Genomic DNA, 9,809 nt, shown 5'->3' on the forward strand with positions numbered 1-9,809 from the left:
TTTCCTCTTACCGTCCATACAGCCCACTCTTGCCGTTTACCATCCATACACCGCACTCTTTAGTCTTACCATTCATACAGCCCCCTCTTGCCTCTTACCATCCAAACAGCCCACTCTTTAACTTACCATTCATACAGCCCACTCATGTCACTTACCATCCATACAGCTCACTCTTGCCTCTTACCGTCCGTACTGCCCACTCTTGCCTCTTACCATCCATACAGCCCACTCGTTCCTCTTACCATCCATACAACCCACTCTTTAGTCTTATCGTCATTACAAGCCCACTCGTTCCTCTTACCATCCATACAGCCCACTCTTGCCTCTTACCATCCATACAACCCACTCTTTAGTCTTACCATCCATACAGCCCACTTTTTCCTCTTACGATCCATAGAGTCCACTCTTTCCTCTTACCATCCATACAGCCCACTCGTTCCTCTTACCATCCATTCAGCCCACTCGTGCCTCTTACCATCCATACAGCCCACACTTTCCTCTTACCATCCATACAGCCCACACTTTCCTCTTACCATCCATACACCCCACTCATGTCACTTACCATCCATACAGCCCACACTTTCCTCTTACCATCCATACAGCCCACACTTTCCTCTTACCATCCATACACCCCCACTCTTTAGTCTGACCATTCATACACCCCACTCTTTAGTCTTATCATCATTACAAGCCCACTCATGCCTCTTACCGTCCATACAGCCCACTCTTTAGTCTTACCATCCATACACCCCACTCTTTAACTTACCATTCATACAGCCCACTCTTGCCTCTTACCATCCATACCGCCCACTCTTTCCTCTTACCGTCCATACAGCCCACTCTTGCCGTTTACCATCCATACACCGCACTCTTTAGTCTTACCATTCATACAGCCCCCTCTTGCCTCTTACCATCCAAACAGCCCACTCTTTAACTTACCATTCATACAGCCCACTCATGTCACTTACCATCCATACAGCTCACTCTTGCCTCGTACCATCCATACAGCCCACTCTTTAGTCTTACCATCCATACAGCCCACTCTTTCCTCTTACGATCCATAGAGCCCACTCTTTCCTCTTACCATCCATACAGCCCACTCGTTCCTCTTACCATCCATTCAGCCCACTCGTGCCTCTTACCATCCATACACCGCACTCTTTAGTCTTACCATTCATACAGCCCCCTCTTGCCTCTTACCATCCATACACCGCACTCTTTAGTCTTACCATTCATACAGCCCACTCTTTAGTCTTACCATCCATACAGCCCACTCTTTAGTCTTACCATCCATACACCCCACTCTTTAACTTACCATTCATACAGCCCACTCATGTCACTTACCATCCATACAGCTCACTCTTGCCTCTTACCGTCCGTACTGCCCACTCTTTAGTCTTATCGTCATTACAAGCCCCCTCTTGCCTCATACCATCCTTTCAGCTTACTCTTTCCTCTTACCATCCATACAGCCCACACTTTACTCTTACCATCCATACAGCCCAATCTTGCCTCTTACCATCCATACACCTCCAGTATTTAGTCTGACCATTCACACACCCCACTCTTTAGTCGTACCATTCATACACACCACTCTTTAGTCTTACCATCCATACAGCCCACTCTTGCCTCTTACCATCCATACACCGCACTCTTTAGTCTTACCATCCATACAGCCCCCTCTTGCCTCTTACCATCCAAACAGCCCACTCTTCCCTTTTACCATTCATAGTCCATACAGCCCACTCTTTAGTCTTACCATTCATACAGCCCCCTCTTTCCTCTTACCATCCATACACCGCACTCTTTAGTCTTACCATTCATACAGCCCCCTCTTGTCTCTTACCATCCATACAGCCCACTCTTTCCTCTTACCATCCATAGAGCCCACTCTTTCCTTTTACCATCCATACAGCCCACTCTTTCCTTTTACCGTCCATACAGCCAACTCTAGCCTCTTACCATTCATACAGCCCACTCTTTCCTCTTACCGTCCATACAACCCACTCTTGCCGTTTACCATCCATACACCCCACTCTTTAGTCTTACCATTCATACACCCCACTCTTTAACTTACAATTCATACAGCCCACTCATGTCACTTACCATCCATACAGCCCACTCTTTAGTCTTACCATCCATACAGCCCACTCTTTCCTCTTACGATCCATAGAGCCCACTCTTTCCTCTTACCATCCATACAGCCCACTCGTTCCTCTTACCATCCATTCAGCCCACTCGTGCCTCTTACCATCCATACACCGCACTCTTTAGTCTTACCTTTCATACAGCCCACTCTTTCCTCTTACCATCCATACAGCCCACACTTTACTCTTACCATCCATACAGCCCAATCTTGCCTCTTACCATCCTTACACCTCCAGTATTTAGTCTGACCATTCACACCCCCCACTCTTTAGTCGTACCATTCATACACACCACTCTTTAGTCTTACCATCCATACAGCCCACTCTTGCCTCTTACCATCCATACACCGCACTCTTTAGTCTTACCATTCATACAGCCCCCTCTTGCCTCTTACCATCCAAACAGCCCACTCTTCCCTTTTACCATTCATACAGCCCCCTCTTGCCTCTTACCATCCATACAGCCCACTCTTTAGTCTTACCATTCATACAGCCCCCTCTTTCCTCTTACCATCCATACACCGCACTCTTTAGTCTTACCATTCATACAGCCCCCTCTTGTCTCTTACCATCCATACAGCCCACTCTTTCCTCTTACCATCCATAGAGCCCACTTTTTCCTTTTACCATCCATACAGCCCACTCTTTCCTTTTACCGTCCATACAGCCAACTCTAGCCTCTTACCATTCATACAGCCCACTCTTTCCTCTTACCGTCCATACAGCCCACTGTTGCCGTTTACCATCCATACACCCCACTCTTTAGTCTTACCATTCATACACCCCACTCTTTAACTTACAATTCATACAGCCCACTCATGTCACTTACCATCCATACCGCCCACTCTTGCCTCGTACCATCCATACAGCCCACTCTTTAGTCTTACCATCCATACAGCCCACTCTTTCCTCTTACGATCCATAGAGCCCACTCTTTCCTCTTACCATCCATACAGCCCCCTCTTGCCTCTTACCATCCAAACAGCCCACTCTTCCCTTTTACCATTCATAGTCCATACAGCCCACTCTTTAGTCTTACCATTCATACAGCCCCCTCTTTCCTCTTACCATCCATACACCGCACTCTTTAGTCTTACCATTCATACAGCCCCCTCTTGTCGCTTACCATCCATACAGCCCACTCTTTCCTCTTACCATCCATAGAGCCCACTCTTTCCTTTTACCATCCATACAGCCCACTCTTTCCTTTTACCGTCCATACAGCCAACTCTAGCCTCTTACCATTCATACAGCCCACTCTTTAGTCTTACCATCCATACAGCCCACTCTTTCCTCTTACGATCCATAGAGCCCACTCTTTCCTCTTACCATCCATACAGCCCACTCGTTCCTCTTACCATCCATTCAGCCCACTCGTGCCTCTTACCATCCATACACCGCACTCTTTAGTCTTACCATTCATACAGCCTCCTCTTGCCTCTTACCATCCATACACCGCACTCTTTAGTCTTACCATTCATACAGCCCACTCTTTAGTCTTACCATCCATACAGCCCACTCTTTAGTCTTACCATCCATACACCCCACTCTTTAACTTACCATTCATACAGCCCACTCATGTCACTTACCATCCATACAGCTCACTCTTGCCTCTTACCGTCCGTACTGCCCACTCTTTAGTCTTATCGTCATTACAAGCCCCCTCTTGCCTCATACCATCCTTTCAGCTTACTCTTTCCTCTTACCATCCATACAGCCCACACTTTACTCTTACCATCCATACAGCCCAATCTTGCCTCTTACCATCCATACACCTCCAGTATTTAGTCTGACCATTCACACCCCCCACTCTTTAGTCGTACCATTCATACACACCACTCTTTAGTCTTACCATCCATACAGCCCACTCTTGCCTCTTACCATCCATACACCGCACTCTTTAGTCTTACCATTCATACAGCCCCCTCTTGCCTCTTACCATCCAAACAGCCCACTCTTCCCTTTTACCATTCATAGTCCATACAGCCCACTCTTTAGTCTTACCATTCATACAGCCCCCTCTTTCCTCTTACCATCCATACACCGCACTCTTTAGTCTTACCATTCATACAGCCCCCTCTTGTCGCTTACCATCCATACAGCCCACTCTTTCCTCTTACCATCCATAGAGCCCACTCTTTCCTTTTACCATCCATACAGCCCACTCTTTCCTTTTACCGTCCATACAGCCAACTCTAGCCTCTTACCATTCATACAGCCCACTCTTTCCTCTTACCGTCCATACAACCCACTCTTGCCGTTTACCATCCATACACCCCACTCTTTAGTCTTACCATCCATACAGCCCACTCTTGCCTCTTACCATCCATACACCGCACTCTTTAGTCTTACCATTCATACAGCCCCCTCTTTCCTCTTACCATCCATACACCGCACTCTTTAGTCTTACCATTCATACAGCCCCCTCTTGTCTCTTACCATCCATACAGCCCACTCTTTCCTCTTACCATCCATAGAGCCCACTTTTTCCTTTTACCATCCATACAGCCCACTCTTTCCTTTTACCATTCATACAGCCCCCTCTTGCCTCTTACCATCCATACAGCCCACTCTTTAGTCTTACCATTCATACAGCCCCCTCTTTCCTCTTACCATCCATACACCGCACTCTTTAGTCTTACCATTCATACAGCCCCCTCTTGTCTCTTACCATCCATACAGCCCACTCTTTCCTCTTACCATCCATAGAGCCCACTTTTTCCTTTTACCATCCATACAGCCCACTCTTTCCTTTTACCGTCCATACAGCCAACTCTAGCCTCTTACCATTCATACAGCCCACTCTTTCCTCTTACCGTCCATACAGCCCACTGTTGCCGTTTACCATCCATACACCCCACTCTTTAGTCTTACCATTCATACACCCCACTCTTTAACTTACAATTCATACAGCCCACTCATGTCACTTACCATCCATACCGCCCACTCTTGCCTCGTACCATCCATACAGCCCACTCTTTAGTCTTACCATCCATACAGCCCACTCTTTCCTCTTACGATCCATAGAGCCCACTCTTTCCTCTTACCATCCATACAGCCCACTCGTTCCTCTTACCATCCATTCAGCCCACTCGTGCCTCTTACCATCCATACACCGCACTCTTTAGTCTTACCATTCATACAACCTCCTCTTGCCTCTTACCATCCATACACCGCACTCTTTAGTCTTACCATTCATACAGCCCACTCTTTAGTCTTACCATCCATACAGCCCACTCTTTAGTCTTACCATCCATACACCCCACTCTTTAACTTACCATTCATACAGCCCACTCATGTCACCTACCATCCATACAGCTCACTCTTGCCTCTTACCGTCCGTACTGCCCACTCTTTAGTCTTATCGTCATTACAAGCCCCCTCTTGCCTCATACCATCCTTTCAGCTTACTCTTTCCTCTTACCATCCATACAGCCCACACTTTACTCTTACCATCCATACAGCCCAATCTTGCCTCTTACCATCCATACACCTCCAGTATTTAGTCTGACCATTCACACCCCCCACTCTTTAGTCGTACCATTCATACACACCACTCTTTAGTCTTACCATCCATACAGCCCACTCTTGCCTCTTACCATCCATACACCGCACTCTTTAGTCTTACCATTCATACAGCCCCCTCTTGCCTCTTACCATCCAAACAGCCCACTCTTCCCTTTTACCATTCATAGTCCATACAGCCCACTCTTTAGTCTTACCATTCATACAGCCCCCTCTTTCCTCTTACCATCCATACACCGCACTCTTTAGTCTTACCATTCATTCAGACCCCTCTTGTCGCTTACCATCCATACAGCCCACTCTTTCCTCTTACCATCCATAGAGCCCACTCTTTCCTTTTACCATCCATACAGCCCACTCTTTCCTTTTACCGTCCATACAGCCAACTCTAGCCTCTTACCATTCATACAGCCCACTCTTTCCTCTTACCGTCCATACAACCCACTCTTGCCGTTTACCATCCATACACCCCACTCTTTAGTCTTACCATTCATACACCCCACTCTTTAACTTACAATTCATACAGCACACTCATGTCACTTACCATCCATACAGCCCACTCTTTAGTCTTACCATCCATACAGCCCACTCTTTCCTCTTACGATCCATAGAGCCCACTCTTTCCTCTTACCATCCATACAGCCCACTCGTTCCTCTTACCATCCATTCAGCCCACTCGTGCCTCTTACCATCCATACACCGCACTCTTTAGTCTTACCTTTCATACAGCCCACTCTTGCCTCTTACCATCCATACAGCCCACACTTTACTCTTACCATCCATACAGCCCAATCTTGCCTCTTACCATCCATACACCTCCAGTATTTAGTCTGACCATTCACACCCCCCACTCTTTAGTCGTACCATTCATACACACCACTCTTTAGTCTTACCATCCATACAGCCCACTCTTGCCTCTTACCATCCATACACCGCACTCTTTAGTCTTACCATTCATACAGCCCCCTCTTGCCTCTTACCATCCAAACAGCCCACTCTTCCCTTTTACCATTCATACAGCCCCCTCTTGCCTCTTACCATCCATACAGCCCACTCTTTAGTCTTACCATTCATACAGCCCCCTCTTTCCTCTTACCATCCATACACCGCACTCTTTAGTCTTACCATTCATACAGCCCCCTCTTGTCTCTTACCATCCATACAGCCCACTCTTTCCTCTTACCATCCATAGAGCCCACTTTTTCCTTTTACCATCCATACAGCCCACTCTTTCCTTTTACCGTCCATACAGCCAACTCTAGCCTCTTACCATTCATACAGCCCACTCTTTCCTCTTACCGTCCATACAGCCCACTGTTGCCGTTTACCATCCATACACCCCACTCTTTAGTCTTACCATTCATACACCCCACTCTTTAACTTACAATTCATACAGCCCACTCATGTCACTTACCATCCATACCGCCCACTCTTGCCTCGTACCATCCATACAGCCCACTCTTTAGTCTTACCATCCATACAGCCCACTCTTTCCTCTTACGATCCATAGAGCCCACTCTTTCCTCTTACCATCCATACAGCCCACTCGTTCCTCTTACCATCCATTCAGCCCACTCGTGCCTCTTACCATCCATACACCGCACTCTTTAGTCTTACCATTCATACAACCTCCTCTTGCCTCTTACCATCCATACACCGCACTCTTTAGTCTTACCATTCATACAGCCCACTCTTTAGTCTTACCATCCATACAGCCCACTCTTTAGTCTTACCATCCATACACCCCACTCTTTAACTTACCATTCATACAGCCCACTCATGTCACCTACCATCCATACAGCTCACTCTTGCCTCTTACCGTCCGTACTGCCCACTCTTTAGTCTTATCGTCATTACAAGCCCCCTCTTGCCTCATACCATCCTTTCAGCTTACTCTTTCCTCTTACCATCCATACAGCCCACACTTTACTCTTACCATCCATACAGCCCAATCTTGCCTCTTACCATCCATACACCTCCAGTATTTAGTCTGACCATTCACACCCCCCACTCTTTAGTCGTACCATTCATACACACCACTCTTTAGTCTTACCATCCATACAGCCCACTCTTGCCTCTTACCATCCATACACCGCACTCTTTAGTCTTACCATTCATACAGCCCCCTCTTGCCTCTTACCATCCAAACAGCCCACTCTTCCCTTTTACCATTCATAGTCCATACAGCCCACTCTTTAGTCTTACCATTCATACAGCCCCCTCTTTCCTCTTACCATCCATACACCGCACTCTTTAGTCTTACCATTCATTCAGACCCCTCTTGTCGCTTACCATCCATACAGCCCACTCTTTCCTCTTACCATCCATAGAGCCCACTCTTTCCTTTTACCATCCATACAGCCCACTCTTTCCTTTTACCGTCCATACAGCCAACTCTAGCCTCTTACCATTCATACAGCCCACTCTTTCCTCTTACCGTCCATACAACCCACTCTTGCCGTTTACCATCCATACACCCCACTCTTTAGTCTTACCATTCATACACCCCACTCTTTAACTTACAATTCATACAGCACACTCATGTCACTTACCATCCATACAGCCCACTCTTTAGTCTTACCATCCATACAGCCCACTCTTTCCTCTTACGATCCATAGAGCCCACTCTTTCCTCTTACCATCCATACAGCCCACTCGTTCCTCTTACCATCCATTCAGCCCACTCGTGCCTCTTACCATCCATACACCGCACTCTTTAGTCTTACCTTTCATACAGCCCACTCTTGCCTCTTACCATCCATACAGCCCACACTTTACTCTTACCATCCATACAGCCCAATCTTGCCTCTTACCATCCATACACCTCCAGTATTTAGTCTGACCATTCACACCCCCCACTCTTTAGTCGTACCATTCATACACACCACTCTTTAGTCTTACCATCCATACAGCCCACTCTTGCCTCTTACCATCCATACACCGCACTCTTTAGTCTTACCATTCATACAGCCCCCTCTTGCCTCTTACCATCCAAACAGCCCACTCTTCCCTTTTACCATTCATACAGCCCCCTCTTGCCTCTTACCATCCATACAGCCCACTCTTTAGTCTTACCATTCATACAGCCCCCTCTTTCCTCTTACCATCCATACACCGCACTCTTTAGTCTTACCATTCATACAGCCCCCTCTTGTCTCTTACCATCCATACAGCCCACTCTTTCCTCTTACCATCCATAGAGCCCACTTTTTCCTTTTACCATCCATACAGCCCACTCTTTCCTTTTACCGTCCATACAGCCAACTCTAGCCTCTTACCATTCATACAGCCCACTCTTTCCTCTTACCGTCCATACAGCCCACTGTTGCCGTTTACCATCCATACACCCCACTCTTTAGTCTTACCATTCATACACCCCACTCTTTAACTTACAATTCATACAGCCCACTCATGTCACTTACCATCCATACCGCCCACTCTTGCCTCGTACCATCCATACAGCCCACTCTTTAGTCTTACCATCCATACAGCCCACTCTTTCCTCTTACGATCCATAGAGCCCACTCTTTCCTCTTACCATCCATACAGCCCACTCGTTCCTCTTACCATCCATTCAGCCCACTCGTGCCTCTTACCATCCATACACCGCACTCTTTAGTCTTACCATTCATACAACCTCCTCTTGCCTCTTACCATCCATACACCGCACTCTTTAGTCTTACCATTCATACAGCCCACTCTTTAGTCTTACCATCCATACAGCCCACTCTTTAGTCTTACCATCCATACACCCCACTCTTTAACTTACCATTCATACAGCCCACTCATGTCACCTACCATCCATACAGCTCACTCTTGCCTCTTACCGTCCGTACTGCCCACTCTTTAGTCTTATCGTCATTACAAGCCCCCTCTTGCCTCATACCATCCTTTCAGCTTACTCTTTCCTCTTACCATCCATACAGCCCACACTTTACTCTTACCATCCATACAGCCCAATCTTGCCTCTTACCATCCATACACCTCCAGTATTTAGTCTGACCATTCACACCCCCCACTCTTTAGTCGTACCATTCATACACACCACTCTTTAGTCTTACCATCCATACAGCCCACTCTTGCCTCTTACCATCCATACACCGCACTCTTTAGTCTTACCATTCATACAGCCCCCTC

The sequence above is a fragment of the Salvelinus alpinus genome, chromosome 3 (assembly GCF_045679555.1).
Source record: "Salvelinus alpinus chromosome 3, SLU_Salpinus.1, whole genome shotgun sequence".
Classification (NCBI taxonomy): domain Eukaryota; kingdom Metazoa; phylum Chordata; class Actinopteri; order Salmoniformes; family Salmonidae; genus Salvelinus; species Salvelinus alpinus.